We start from the raw sequence: 15,951 nt of genomic DNA on the forward strand, positions 1-15,951 counted from the left end.
GTTTTCTACGACTAAAAAATGTACAGTCATAAAGCAGTTTTGTTAGCCCGTGCCTTTGGCATCTAGGGGCCAACTAATTGGTAAAATCAGAAAGTAGTACATTTTTACATCCGCAGAAAGCTGTTTATAATACAATGTGATTACCAACTATTCTTTAAATCAAATTTTATAAAAATGCTAAGAAAAGTATTAAAATTTACCATATGTGTTTTATTCCAACATTTAATATAGGAGCGGACATATTTTTTGGAGGGTTAGTGGTTAGGGAAGGTTCCCTTCCCCAAAAAAGGGTGGCATAGAGATGTAGAAATGTTACTCCATTTTAGAGGGCCCGCTTCGCTTTCTAAAAAAGCAAGGATGACAACATCCATAAAAGCGAAGCTCAACAAATCAATAAACATTAATTAAATTATTTAACTTTTTAATAATGAAAACAAATTATTATTTAAGAATCTGTACAATTTTAAGTAAGTATGTTTTTATAAACATCAGTATGTATTTTTATTTATTTTACTTAATAATATCGCCTATTAATTATTTAATTACTAATGAAGTTTAATTGCATGTATTCAAATGTCTTTGTTATAACAAAAAGTCATAATCTACATTTTTAAAAACATAGCAATCGGACTACTGTATCATAACAAATTTATGTCAAAAAATCATTATTATTATGAACTTTATTATACCATCAGTATCAGTAATCAACCAGTAAAGTTTTAAATTAATTCGAATTGAGGGAAAACGCTGTAAATAGTTATTGACGCATAGACTTACCTCAATTGTAGAAAAGCTCTGCGGTTAAAAAAAAATAAAAAGAGTGAGGACTTTGGGCAATTTTTGGAAGGGTTTTATGGGCATTTTAGAAAATGAGGGTCATGAAAAAGTCTATAAATTATGGATACTTTCTAAAAGTTTCAGTTGTAACTAACAGTTAAACAAGGAAACATGGAGTCAAAAACCTTACTAGTAAGTATATATTATTTTATTTCTTACTAGGGGATTATTTGTGATTTCTCTTGGAAGGGTGGTGGTACCCTCCCCCAAAATAGTTATTAACCTTCTCGGGACCTATGAGAAGCTACTCTGTTAAGGAGAATCCGATCGGTTCAGCGGTTAGCTATATACTTTGGTACAAACATACAAACACACACACACAGACATTACTTTATTATAGGGATGGTAGAAAATACGGGAGGGGAGTGAAATGGAGTGAATGGAAATTTCACTGGTACTTAAGTTTTATAAACTTTGGACACTTTTATTTAATCTTGATTTCAAACTAGTAGTCATAGACGTCCAAGGGGGGGGGGGGGGGCGGGGGGGTTAAAAAAGGCATTACCGCCCTCAAAAAAAAAAAAATTTAAAAATCTCTAACAAAAATTTTTTTAATACTAAATATTTAATAGAATTTAAATTACCCCCCATAAAAAAATTTACCCCGGGGGTATCAATTCAGCCATTTTGGGGGGAAAAATTCTATTGACTTCTCACAAACAACCCAAACTTTTTTTTAATTTAGGTGTTTGCATCGGTTATGTTGGTATGCATGTTAATGCTAGAGGCTAAGCCAATGCCAACGCGGCCAGACCCAGAGTGTGAAGCTAATCCTCAAGCATGCTATGTCTATATGCCCCCTGAAGAATATGGTAAGTCTGCATACTTTGGATAATATTGATGATTCCTAAAAGTTAAAAAACTTCCAATTCTAATCAATACCTAAAAATCTATTGCTACATAAAAAAAAATTTTTATAGCTTCAAAAGTAGAAAATTAAAGCCATTTGAAATCTTTAAGTTAAAAGAACCTAAAAACAAAGGTTGTTAAATAAATGGGAGAAGGGGCCCGATTGTTAAGAGTTAAGTATAACTTACAGGATCAACTGAAAATTGATTGCCTATTTCTTCTATAATTTCCGAAGTTGTACAGCAGATAACCCAACTTTTGCAAAATCTATTTGCAGCTATTCCGGTCAAAGGAAAAAGCGATATAATGTATTTATATATAACTAGCGGCTACGCCTCTAGAGGCCTCTAGTGGCATTTTAAATGTTTTTGTTTGTTAAAGTCTATGTTAATTATTTATGTTACGATACCTACCATATGTAACGTTGAAGTCTCCCAATATTAAAATTTTTTTCGATTTTTTTGTCATTTCTCTTGGGAGAGTGGTGGTACCCTCCCCCAAAATAGTTATAAACCTTCCCAGGAACTATGTGAAGCTACCCTGTTACGGAGAACCCGATCGGTTCAGCGGTTAGCGAGATCCTTCGGTACAGACACACAGACACACACACAGACATCCTGTTACTTTAGTATAAGGATATATTCAGAATTTTAATTTTTCAAATTTGATTTTTTTAAGTTTGAAGCTTTTTTAGCTAAAAGTAAATCTTGAGATAGAATGAGGGTGCTATGTACACAATCGGAAACTAGAATTCAGCTGACCACTTACATTGGTTGGTATATGCTATTTCTTGATTTAATAATATCTTTTTTAGTTTGTCCTGGTAACGCGCCATCTCCTAATAATCCTTCTGATACTGTAATCTTCCACTGTCCACCATATGGTCATTCTACGTATCGTTGGAAAAGTCATTGCACTTGGTTCTGTGGAGACAGAGAAAAAATTTTTTTTCCTCATGGATAATTATGTAATTTTAAATATTTGTGTTTTTTATAAATATTTAATTCGTAAAACTTTTATTTTAATCAATGTATTGTTTCAAACTGAAAAAGGTTTGCATTTTTCATTTCATTAATTTGAAAGTTATCGTCCTTTCATTTTAAACTTGGCATGTTGATTCCTGTATGCATTAGGTACACTTTACAACCAAGCTCAGCAACTATTACGATTTCAAGAAAGTTAGTATGTCTTTTTTAAACACAAGGATGACAACATCTATATAAGCGAAGCTCTGAAATGGTAGGACAAACGAACATTTAAACTTGAGTAGAGTGTCAGAACTGAATGATTAGAATAAAAATGTATTAAAGTCAAACGAAACAAATTGTAAGTAGATCTGTTGAAAAACTGCTTAAATCTAGGATATTGGTTAAGGACATAATGACATTTATATAATTATAGAGATGCTTCGCTTATAAGAATAGACTTTGTTGTCCTAGGAATCAGTATTCCAAATTTATTTAAAATTTTGTTTAAAATTATGTATTTTTATTCTGTTTATTTAGTTCTGACATTCTACAAGTGTCAATGTTCGCTTGTCCGGCTATTTCAGAGCTTAGCTTTTATGAATGTTGTCATCATTGTTTGTATAATTCTTCAAACCAAGGACGTCCAAGGGGGCGGGGGTAAAGGGGTGATTACCCCCCAAACGAATTTCAGGGTACTGTAGGCACCCCCAATATAATTTTCATTTTAACCACCCCCATTTAAAATTTTACCCCCCCCCCAAAAAAAAAAAAGCTCGGACGCCCTGCTTCAAACTTTCCTTTAAATTAAAAAATAATGCCAGTGGGAAAATCATCACAACAGACAGATATCCTGTTACTTCCATACAAGGATAATGTATAGTAGTTTTACTCTTTCAAGTTTGTATAAAAATGGACTTCAACACGCTTTAATAGATTATTAGTTGTATTTTAAAAATGATTCCTTTACTTAACAAGTAAAAATTTTCACCTATATTTTATATAAATGTCCTTGTTGTTTAAATCATTAAATTTCTATTAATGATTCAATTATCTTCATTTTGTTGTAAAGAAGTTGTATCAACTTTTTTGCTTTTTATTTAAGATAGCTAGCCGGTTCTTTCAGTAAGTAGTAGATGTAAAATTTTTCATAGAATTCAGATATGCAATCGTTTTTTTTGTAGACCTCTTATTTTTTAAGTAATTTAAGTTTTTAAAAAAAATAATTAAGTCGGTTTTAAGGTACTAAAACGCAACAAAATAAAAGAAGAAAATGGCCAGTATGAACAAAAATAGTAAGATCTTTAATTTGACACCTTACTTTTAAAATTCTGTTGAGTAATTATTGAAAAAATCTATTTTTTTAACCTCGGTTTAATAAAAACTTTAGACCTTAATATTTTCTCAAACAGACATAAAAAACATGGGTTCATATATACCTTTAGAATCAGAAAAATATTACGAATCTATTCTAAGCAAAATTGAAAAAGTTTTATAAAACTATTATAAAAAAAAAATAAGTTTATTTTAAGAATCATAATTTTCGGCTTTAAAGGGTTAGCTTGAACCAAACCTGAACAAAACCTAAACAAAAGACAATGCAATGTAGCAGATATTTAACACAAGAAACAATAATGTATTTTTAACTGCATTGTTTTGAAGTTTATAAACAAACTGATGCATATTTGTTCATAATTTTTCATTCTTTACATGTTCTTTAATATCACTATATTTATTGTAGTATCTATTGTATATATTGTATGAACGTTCTCCTTTTTTTCTGGCAATTCTATAGGTTAATTTTATAGATCAAGCTTCCCGATTCGTCAATTTTTGCGATTTGTGATTGGCTAGTTTAGTAGTTACAATTCTTAAAATAAACTTTTTATTTTTTCTATTTTTTATTACAATTTTTTAAAACTTTTTCAATTTTGCTTAGAATGGATTCATATTTTTCTCATTCTAATGGTATATATGAACCCATATTTTTTATGTCTGTATGAGAAAATATTTAGGTTTAATGTTTTGATTAAACCAAGGTTAAAAAAATAGATTTTTTCAACAATTACTCAACAGAATTTTAAAAGTAAGGTGTCAAATTAAAGATCTTACTATTTTTGTTCATACTGGCCATTTTCTTCTTTTATCTTGTTGCGTTTTAGTACCTCAAAACCAACTTAATTATTTTTTTAAAAAACTTAAATTACTTAAAAAATAAAAGGGCTACAAAAAAACCGATTGCATATCTGAATTCTATGAAAAATTTTACATCTACTACTTACTGAAAGAACCGGCTAGCTATCTTAAATAAAAAGCAAAAAAGTTGATACAACTTCTTTAAAAATATAGAAAAGTATAAAAAAAGAACAAGAATGATTACGTCCATTATTAGTTATTATCAATTTTAGTTAAAATACATATGGGTATATAATTGATGAATAGGGCGGGTTCATATCGGAATTAAACAAAGAGGGGATATGCAACAGATAAAATTAACCTTAAAAACATTTCTGACCGAAAAAGAATTTGAAAAAATTGAGTTTTAGAACGCAACCACTAAAAAATATATTTCATTACTTATTAATTAACCCATTAGTGCCGAACCGGGTCCCAGTGCCAGAAAATGTAAAAAAAACTGGTTTTCGGCTTCATAATTGCATCATTCCCAGTATGAATCCCCCCTCTACTACCCTGGCTTTCATTTCCCCTGGAGCAGGTAGTTTTGCTTACTTCCGTTTGCCGGTATAGATCAACAAAGTTTGAAAATCATGAAAATTCAAAATACCCCATCTAACTTTTTTGTTTTTATAGTAAAGTCGCTGATTTTTTTTGTTAAATCTAAAGTTTATTGACAAGTACATCTATTTGTGAATTCGTTTTATTTAAATTATTATTTTTTATATGATTTTTTTATCGTTTTTTTATGCCCTATATAGGCCCGGTTCGGCATTTCCATTTGGAGTCTGAAATTTTTATTACCCGGTTTCACTAATAGATCTTTTTTGACAACAACAACAAAACAGGGTTTTTTTACCCGAAATCGCCGGCTAAACACGAAATTTGAAATAAATCGCTTCGTATTATACTTGTAGCTCTATAGATTACATGAGGTTGTGTAGTTTTCAATTACGGATCGTATCAAAGTTCTAAAAAGTGTTCATCTCACTTTTGGCGTTCAAAAATTACATTTTTCGATTTTTGGTCAAAATAACCGGGTTTTTACAGGTCAATTGGGTTTTAATGCCGGGGAAAAGCACCAAAAACGGGTGATAATGCCTGGTTAGTATTTATGGCCAAGCCGAACCGGGTTTTTTTGCAACTTTCCTGTGCACGCCACTAGAGCAAAACAAAAAAATACGAATTCCGTTTTGACCATTATAAAGCTTCCCTGAAACTTACAGCTCGATCGGCCCATAAAAGTGGCGCTTGGCACTAATGGGTTAATATGCAAAGACGAAATTAAAAAAAAATTTTGAATCAGAACTATGGCTTCATGGTACTCCCTGGAAAGGCCTTGAAGAGCTGAATCATGAACTTTTGTCCGTTTCAAAATATCTCGTCCCTAGCCTTAAAAATCACTAAAAAAAACACAATTTTTTAAGGTTTATTGAGAATTGCCTTATTTGTAGAGGTTTTTTAGATTTTCTCAGGCTAGGAACGAGATTTTTTGAAACGGTCAAAAGTTCCTGATTCTACTCCTCAATGCCTTTCCTGGGAGCACCATGAAGCCATAGTTCTGATTCAAAAAAATTTGACTCCCATTTACAAATAGCTATACAATTGAATGTCTGGTCGTCAGCGGTTTTAAGAATTAGGATAGATTTTAAATCATCCAGAGGTGTATTATACTCATACAAATCTTTTGCAGATCCCCGCTTTGGCCTCAGAAAAAAAATGTCCAAAATCGACCCACCCTATTGATGAACATAGTCAGAAATTTGAAAAAGTAAAAGTATGTATAATGAATAAAAACTTGGTGCGTTCCCTCTAAGGGCTTATTGAGCACTGAAACCACCCCTATTCAAAATAAATTGAAAATAACAAATGTACCAAATATGAGCTAACCTAACAAATCCGAAGTAAGGTCCAGCCGTACTCAACTAGGCACTATGAGGGAGATGGCCGAAAACTTTATCTATAAGTACCTATAATACAAAGTAGCTTGATGTCTGTCCGTCTGTCTGTCCGTCTGAAGCTTAAGATCTCAGTAACCACTGAACCGATTGGGCTCTACTCTTCAGGGATTATACCTACTGCTCCTGTGATGGTTTAAAGCTATTTTCCTGGGGGGTGCAACACCCCCAACTTCCCCAAAAACTAAAAAAACCATCCCCCCAAAAATTTTTTTGACATTTTTTGTAAAATCTCAGTAACTGCTGAACAAATTGGGCTCTACTCTTCTGGGAATATACCTACTGGTCCTCTGGTGGTTTTAGGCTATTTTCTAGGAGGGTAGGACACCCCAACCCCCCTAAAAATAAAAAATCCCTATTTCCAAATTTTTAAATTTTTATTTTTATTTTTGTAAACAAAAACCAGTAATTGGGTTGGGGGAACCCCACTGCACCATGGGGCGAAGCCCCCATGAACCTCCCCCCCCCAAAAAAAAAAAAATTATTCAAACAATTTTTTGGGATTTTTGTAACATTTGTGTATATGTGGTCCAATCAGTGGGACTATCGGAGCTTGCGCCGCATACGGGGTACTCGCTTATGCTCACCCCGTACGAGATATACGGCGCACAACCTGGGTTTAATTTTACCAAAGAGTAAATCGGCAAAGAATAACTTTTTTGAAAATATAACTATAAAATTATTCTGGAGGGATGACTTTCCGTTACCTCATGGGGCGAAGCCCCTAGAGGCTAGGGGCGAAGCCACTAGTGCATTAATATTCTAGTAAAGCTAACAAATCAAACACTCAAACAGTCATGGAGAAGATTCGCTGCTTAAAAACTAAAAATAATTTACGAATAATAAAGTTTGTAAAAAAGCTTTAAGCAACTAAACTTATTATATATTGAAGAAGGAAATTTATGATATAAGTTTTAAGAACTTTTTAAAAATAAACAATACATAATAATTTGGTTTTGAACTCAAAAATAAAAGATACAGATCTACAAGTATTTATCTTCGCTTTTATGAATGTTTTTATCCTTGTTAAAAGCAAAGCTTTTCTATAATTAGGGTCGGTCCGTGCTAACGTCCATGACGTATAGCTTTTTCTTTAATTTAGGCATATTAGAATTTTCCTATCCACTTCAAACTTTGCATGGTGATTCCTGTAGTAGTTAGGTACGATTTATAAAGCGTATCAACTCTAAAATAATTACTAGAATGTCCGTACGTCCATTATAAATAGGTTGATTTTTTTCTACTTTTTAACAACAAATTTTTGTGTGATCTAATTATCCGATTGATCTGAGTTTTGGTATATTGATTCCTGAGACAACAAAGTACAATATAATAAGCGAAGCAACTCTATAATCAAGTCCTAAAATGTAAGTATGTCCATAAACATTATCATGTATCAAGCAGTTTTTCAACAAATTTAATCACAATTTTGCTCGACTCGATTATTCAGTTCTGACACTATACATATCCGTTTGACCTACCGTTTCAGTGCTTCGCTTTTATTGATGTTGTTATCCTTGTGTTTTTATTTAAAAATGCATAGGGTTCAATAAAAACTAATCTTGTTATAAGATATCATTAAAACAATACAATAGTTTACATGTAAAAGCTTTATAATATTACAGTTATATCATCAAAACATATTTTATGACAATGCTCAACCCTAATACTGATAGTCCATTGGATAGTCGCCGCACTCTGGTTCTTCGCATCTTCTAGGACTAAAACACACAAAGATTTTTTCTCTATTAAACTATTTAGATACCAAAAGGTAAAGTTGTTTTAAGTGTAAGTCTATCTCTCCGTTCAAAAAGATCTTTAAAGCTTTTATTTTATACAAGTTGGGTTATGATCAAAGGCGTTAAGAAGGGTGGTGTATCCACACCTTGACAGAGTGAGAGGGGTAGATACAAACCTACAATTAAAATATTATTTAAGAAACCCAAAACTTTGTATGACACCCATGGGGGAGGGTGGTTTGGCTGCGCAAATGCATCTTTTAATTTTGGATGAGCCCTTGGGGTGCTATTTTTTTCTTTTTTGGTCAAAGTATGCAACACCTTTCTAAAAAATTGTTGTATGAAATATTGATCCTAGTCAGAAAAATTCTAAAATAACTGTTAAGTTAAGGCCATTTCCGTAAAATCTGTTGATTTTGATAGTTATATTTATATTAATATTAGGTAATATTTTACAAATTTTTTTTCTACTTACAAATTCTAGAAGGTTCATTAAGCTCTATTTTGAAATAGGGGCCCCAAATATTTATAGATGCCCGCTGGCAAAAATATTCTTTTTTTTTGGTGGGGGGGGCTTCTTAAATAATGTTTAAACTGTAGGATTCAGTGAAAATTGACCAACTCTAGACTCCCTCTGATACACCCTTAATCCATTATTATCATACCTAGAATAAATTTATAGTATAGATGTATAAACAGATTACTAAATGATTTCCAATAGCAAAGACCTAAAGCTCAGAAGACGAGAATAATTTCATTAAACTTTGCTTTCTAAATTCAGCTGTTTAATGCTTTCTTCTGCTTTTTAAAAAAGAAAGGGACAATTTTTGTGTAAAATTGCTATTTCTGTCTAAACTTATGTGAAGTATTTAAAACTGCCATTATCAATTTCTCACAACTAAGCTACTGACTATAAAATTATATTCATAATCTTCTTTTCCAATTTACACTACTGTATTTTTTAGACCTGGTTAATTGTGATCAACAAGACATTTTTCCTAATGATGTGAATACTTTCTTGCAAATCATAATTATTAAGTTCTTAGAGAAATATAGAACTAATATATTGCAGATGTTCCCAAATTTATTTTTTGCCTGAATTTACGTTGTTTTCAATTATTTTTCCGTAAAGGGTTGTGCTCTCCATGAGGTGGTGGCAAATTATCAATTTCCTTATTTTAAACTATTGTGTTATTGTCAGTTATATGAGATCAATAGATAATTTTAAAAATATTTTTCAACAAATGAACAGTATTTAAACAATACAAAAACGAAAATAACTAGGAAAAAATGCAGAAATCATTAAAGTTCATACATAGACGTCCAAGTACAGGGTTAAGGGGAGTTTACCCCTTTAGACTTTGAATCTCTTATTTTACACCCCTCAAGTTTTTTTAAAAATACATTTGATTACTCCCCTTGAACGTATAGAACCCCTAATTTTACCCCAATACAAAGTAAAAAGCTTTCGCGTCCGTGTGTTAACATTAGTTTACAATTTGCCTTTTGTTCTTTTGCCAGCACCTGGTTGTATTTACATTTTTGAAAGATTCAGCTGACACCAAAGACCCAACCCAAAGTTTGTAGAAGGCCCTCGAAAAGGGGTGATTGTTACATATACTATTTATCGCTCTATATATATTACTTTAATATACCTAGTCTGTCCTAATTACAGGTAGTAAGGAAGGAGACAATGGATCAATATTCATTTTTTAGGAGTCCCAGACTTTGGGTACTGGCATAAAAGGAATGTGCAAGAATTTAGCAAATTCAAACTTGCTGAGTTAGTTTTAAATATAGCAGACAGAAAAAATTTTTATGAGATGGCTGGTTTGAAAAAAAAAATTTCTCAAAAAAATATCAATTCATAGATAAAAACTTTATTGTGATAATTGTGTAATAAACAATCTAAGAACCCTTAAATTTAATTCTTGTATATAGCGCATTTTAAAATTTAGGATTATGGGGTGAAGGAGTTCCAAGGGGTTTTTCTAGTAACTAATTACAGAATCGTCAATTCTGTCTGTGTACTGGTAATCTAATTTTCAAATGAATGTTTTTTTTCTTGGAACTTTTTTCTTATTTTATGGTTTTCTAAAATTAATTAACACACCCTTCAAAATTTTCTTCAAATTTTCTGGATAAATCTGGATTTCATGGCCTTTCAGCAAAAACTCTTAAATTGTATTAAATGCCTATTGTCCCCTCCCTTACTCCCTGCCTAATTCTGTAAACATTGTGTTTATTTTGTTGTTTATCCCTTTCTCCAAAATATATAAAGGGATATTATTATTGCATTCAATCCAACCTAATAATATCAATAAACTTGTGAATATAACCTCTGTGTTGTATGGAATCAAAACAAAGCTTTTCTATAGTTAAAACTCAGTAACTTCAATCCGTTGTGTCCATAGCTTGCGCCTATTATGCTAAATATACTACACTAACAAATAGACATATTTTTTAGAAATTTACATCAAAAATCACAAAGGCTCACACATTAAAGTAATATATATAGAGTGATAAATAGTATTTGTAACCCTGTTCCTTTCTCAAAGGCCTTGTACCATCTGTGGGTTGGGTCTTTCAAATCAGCTGAATCTTTCAAAAATGTAAATAGAACCGGGTGCTGGCAAAAGAACAAAAAGCAAATTGGAAACTAATGTAAACACAAGGACTCCCAAGCTTTTTACTTTGAATGAGGGGTTCCATACGTTTAAGGGGAGTAATCTAACGTATTTTTAAAAAACTTGTGGGGTGTAAAATAAGAGATTTCAAAGTCTAAAGGGGTGAACACCCCTTTACCCCTTTTCTTGGACGTCTATGTATAAGCTGCAATGATATTTGCATTCATCCTAGTTAAATTTGTTTTGCATTGTCTAAATACTGTTCAATTGTTGAAAAATATTTTTAAAAAAATATCTAATGATCTCAAAAAACTGACAATAACCCAATTACTTAAAATAAGGACATAGTTAATTTGCCACCACCTCAGAGAGAGCTCAACCCTTTATGGAAAAATAATTGAAAACAATGTAAATTCAGGCAAAAAATAAATTTGGGAACATCTGCAATATATTAGTTCTACATTTGTTGCTAGATGTCACTAAAAACTTGATAATTTTGATTTGCAACAAAGTATTCACATCATTAGGAAAAATGTCTTGTTAATCACAAATAACTAGGTTTAAAAATGCAGTATTGTAAATCGGAAAAGATGATTATGAATATAATTGTATAGTCAGGAGCCTAGTTGTGAAAAAAAAGAAAGCATTAATTATTTTTCGTCTGCAATGCTCTAGGTCTTTGCAATTGGAAATCAAATAGTAAGCTCTTTATACATCTATACTATAAATTTATTGCTCACACCCCCTTGACCATACAATTACTCCTATTGTTGTCTTAAAACCTACCCCTCCCTCCCCACCCATACCCTATATCTAACATCATAATCATACACCCCATTAATTTTGGTTTTAGGGAGTGTTAAAAATCATAAAAGTTATGTCAAATTTTAAGATGCACTTTGTGTACACTGTACTGTACACCCTCTCAAAATTAGGCAAAAGAAGGCGTCTTAACTTTTTTGCTTTTTATTTAAGATAGCTAGTCGGTGCTTTTAGTACGTAGTAGATGTAAAATGGTCCATAGAATTTAAATATGCAATCGTTTTTTTTGTAGACCTCTTATTTTTGAAGTAATTTAAGTTTTTTTAAAAAATAATACGAATCCATTCTAAGCAAAATTGAAAAAAGTAAAAACTTTAAAAAATAAAAATGGCCTAAATTATTATATTTTTACAGGCAACACTTAATTGTAACTATTAAACTAACCAATCAAAAATCTCAAAAATTGACAAATCAAGAAGCTTCACCTCAAAACTTAACCAATAGAATTGACAAAAAAGAGGATAATGTTCATACAATATATACAATAGATACTACAATAAAAATAGTGATACTTGCATAACATGTAAAGAATGAAAAATTATGAACAAATATGCTTCAGTCTGTTTATAAACTTCAAAACAATGCAGTTAAAAATACATTATTGTTTCTTGTGTTTAAAAAATATCTGTTACAGTGTATGTACATTTGTTTAGGTTTTGTTCAGGTTTTGTTCAAGTCAACCCTTTAAAGCCGAAAATTATGATTCTTAAAATAAACTTATATTTTTTATTATAATTTTATAAAACTTTTTCAATTTTGCTTAGAATGGATTCATAATATTTTTCTGATTCTAAAGGTATAATGAACCCATATTTTTTATGTCTGTTTGAGAAAATATTTAGGTTTAAAGTTTTTATTAAACTGAGGTTAAAAAATAGATTTTTTAAATAATTACTCAACAGAATTTTAAAAGTAAGGTGTCAAATTAAAGATCTTACTATTTTTGTTCATACTGGCAATTTTCTTCTTTTATTTTGTTGGGTTTTAGTACCTTAAAACCGACTTAATTATTTTTTAAAAAAACTTAAATTACTTCAAAAATAAGAGGTCTGCAAAAAAAATGATTGCATATCTGAATTCTCTGGAAAATTTTACATCTATTACTTACTAAATGCACCGGCTAGCTATTCTAAATAAAAAGAAAAAAAGTTAAGACGCCTTCTTTAGATTTTTCATGATGAAAAAGGAAACTTACCATCTCCAATGCTCGGGAGCACAAGTCCAACTACTAAATAAAAAAAATATTTATCATGAATTGAAAATTTTAAGAAATATTTGATAATGAGCTATTAATTACATCTTAGATGTCAGCTTTGACTTTACAACTCAATTATTACATTCAAAATTGGTGTTTGTGTTGATTATTTATGACATGCTTTGTATGCTAAAGTATTTTAGAAAATCTCTTTAAAATCTATAATTTGAAATATCCTTTCGCCTATCTGTCTGTCCGTAAATACAGAATAGTGAATGCATGATTTACTCAGCTCCAATTCAAGGTACACTAAAACAACAATAGATTGATAAATAGGAACTTAAGATTTTTACCAACAGCAATGCAGTTTCCATCCTGAAATATATCAATTTACATTATGACAGTTTTTAAAGAATAGATATTTTTAATAAGGGATCGGTAACTGTGCATCAGCCGTGTGTAAGCCTCAGCTAGTGAAATTGGCATATTATAACTTTAAAATTTAGCTAGATGTCTAAACCTGTTCCCATACAAACAGTCCTTCTTTCGGAATTTTTTTTCAAGTTCAACATATTGTTGATGTAAAACATTAAATAGTGAGCTTTAAATAATTCTTCCATCAATGGATGTGGTTGTCTATGTTTATGAATAAGTATTAGGAAAATTATTATTTACCTGGTTTACATACTTTATTTGGTTTAGGATCACAAAAACAATATTCCTGCTTTTTTGGCCGATAACCATAACCTACAATTTGAATAAGCATGTTAATATTAAATAATTAGCCAAGACCGATAGTAAAATGTTTCATTAAAATATTAAAATGCTTATACACCAAAGTAAGAAAATTGTGTATATCTCAATGTTCACTAAGAACTTGTAAATGGTAGTTTTACTCTACAATTTTTATATAGGTTTTACACTGAACCAATGGTTTTAGGTTATTTTGAGTTATAGCTATGAGAGAAAAAAAGAGTAAAAAAAGTTGGATGGAGGACATTCTAACCCCAGCCTTATCTTGGGCTTAAAGAGATCACAAAGCAAAATATTTTCTTTTCATTTACTAATAGATTTACACAAGTTATAAAAAAAACTGGTACAAAAGTTCAGCTTATTTAGGTTTTGAAAGTTGAAATTAATTTAGATGTTTAAGTTAGAATCATTACTCAATCAACATAAATAAATTTGGAGCATTTATGAGACTATTAAATATCATGTTATTTCTCCAAACATAGGTAGAATTGGAAAAAAACAAACAAAACTGAACAAATTTAGTAATTTTTGAGCAGTATTTAAATTCGAAAGCATTTTTTCTATATAACAAAGAAAAAATCTATGTTGTAGAAAATAGCTCCCTAATGTCAAACTTTTGATGTACTTATTAGGGCATTAGCAGAGTTCAGAAATTTTTTTGTGTATTTGATAAGAAAACGATTATAAATATAAGAAGATCAGTTTATCCACTTTGAATTACTAAGTATTGTTATGTGTAAATTGATTCACTAGCGTTTTTAATAAATTTTGACATGTCTAAGGAATTAAATCAAAAGATTAAAAATTACCATAATTCTTTACTATATGTTTAAAAATTACAAATTCAGGAACAATTTAGAAATATTAAATAATAGCGGCTACAACCTTGAGACTTGATGAGGGGAGGAGACAAACCCCACTTTCAATTGTAGTTTTTTTAAAGGATAACGCAAAAATATTAATGATATCAATTCACCCAATTCTCTTTATAGACGGGTTATAGATGGCCTAAATAAGTAATAGATTAAGTGTTTGGGAGAATTTCCCCTAAAAAATTTCAGCCATTAATATATGAGTGAAAATTACATTTCTCTCTCTTCGACTGTTAACGCACATATGAAAAAGCTATATACTTAAATAAAGAAAATTTGAATATATGTTACCGTAACCCTGTGGACTTCCATGAATAATATTCACCAACAAAACCAGGAGAACTCCAAATAAAATTGCCAGCTTCATATTTAATCTAAAATAGTTGTCATTAATTAACACAAGCATGCACACCCCTAGAGACCCCTAGAGCTGTACTTGAAATGTGTCTTTGCCAGTTGTGGTGTCTCGTGGCACTATTAGATATTTTGGTATTTCTTTTCTTGAGAGGGTAGTGGTGCCCTCCAAAAAAAATAGACATAAACCTTCCATATATAAGAACTAAAAGAAGCTACATTGTACAGGAGATACCATATCAGTGCAGCAGTTATAGACATCATTCGGTACACATACATACACAGATCCTGTTACTTTTACATAAGGATACACAGACCCTTTTAAAGACATACATTTGATAACTTACCTCTTTAAAGTACTGAAGATTACTAAATATAAAAAAAATTTCCCTGGAAATATAAATCTGATGGCTGTAGTGGTGGCCGAAGTTCGGGATCACAGATATTTTGGATCTTTTCAAACCTGTTTTGCCCCTCCCATATTTCATTGTACATGAACTAGAAATTTATGGATAAATATCTTCAAAACTTATTTAGATCTATTTCAATATGTTGCTACAGTTCAAAAAATTTAAATTGTAAATTGTCATTACTAATTTATTGTTAATTACTAGCTTATATGACTATTATATATGTAACAATGTACAGCCAGATGTAAGTGAATTCCTATAATTAGGAAGATCCTTAGCTATAGAAGCTTCAATGTAAGTCTGTCCTTACTCATTAACAAAGATAAAAGTCATCATTCACTCCAACAGTCAGGTCCCTTTATAGCGGTTCAGCAATTAGCAGGATCCTTCGGTAC

General features: G+C 30.8%; 2 long non-coding RNA genes across 2 annotated transcripts; one reads left to right on the top strand and one right to left on the bottom strand.

Annotated features, from left to right (window-relative positions):
• The first annotated feature begins 919 nt into the window (after positions 1-919).
• Positions 920-3,342, top strand: LOC145324046 (uncharacterized). The gene is made up of 3 exons (XR_013881176.1): positions 920-969; positions 1,523-1,649; positions 2,501-3,342. It is a non-coding gene; the product is annotated as an uncharacterized LOC145324046 (long non-coding RNA).
• A 10,099-nt stretch (positions 3,343-13,441) lies between these two features.
• LOC145324390 (uncharacterized) lies at positions 13,442-15,162 on the bottom strand. Its single transcript, XR_013881271.1, has 3 exons — positions 15,084-15,162; positions 13,843-13,914; positions 13,442-13,542 (listed from the first exon to the last, which is right to left on the bottom strand). It is a non-coding gene; the product is annotated as an uncharacterized LOC145324390 (long non-coding RNA).
• Positions 15,163-15,951: the final 789 nt, after the last annotated feature.

This window comes from Acartia tonsa, chromosome 7, assembly GCF_053477335.1.
Source record: "Acartia tonsa isolate MP-2025a chromosome 7, ASM5347733v1, whole genome shotgun sequence".
NCBI classification, from domain to species: domain Eukaryota; kingdom Metazoa; phylum Arthropoda; class Copepoda; order Calanoida; family Acartiidae; genus Acartia; species Acartia tonsa.